This window comes from Myotis nattereri, assembly GCF_964212035.1.
Source record: "Myotis nattereri genome assembly, chromosome: 3".
In the NCBI taxonomy this organism is placed as follows: Eukaryota; Metazoa; Chordata; class Mammalia; order Chiroptera; family Vespertilionidae; genus Myotis; species Myotis nattereri.
Window position 1 is genome coordinate 122,626,192 of NC_138077.1, and position 561 is coordinate 122,626,752.

Sequence of the window (561 nt, forward strand, 5' to 3'; positions counted from 1 at the left end):
ACCAGACAGATAAAGGGAAAAAAGCTCTTTAATCATTTGAAATCAGAGGGGCTATAACAGAATACTAATCATATAGAACAAAGGGTCAGAAACACTGGCCAAGGCAAATTCATCTTCATAATCCGACCCTTAATTGGGTTGCTCTCCTATGTTTCTATTAAATGTCTGCTTTTAAGCCTCCCTTCAACAATGACCATCTCTCTATCATAGCTTCCAGAAGTCTATCTGTGAAATAAATTACAGTACTGTAATTTTTCTCATGGCTATCAAGAGAGTACAGCAGTTTTTTAATTTACATGTTAAGAAGCTACATATCTGTCAAGAATCTACATATCTGATTGATGCATTCAAAAACAATCACTGAATTTTTCAATATAAAGAAAGGAATATAGATACCTATGCCAAAGTTAATGGGTGTAAAGAGCCAACAGAACTGACATTACAAAAGAAGTTAGAGATATTTTTGGGGTGGTAGATTGATTGCAGAAGATATATAATTTTCATACATCTTTGAACGGGCCAGTGATACAGCTCTGAGCTCGACTTGGTTTTCCACACTCT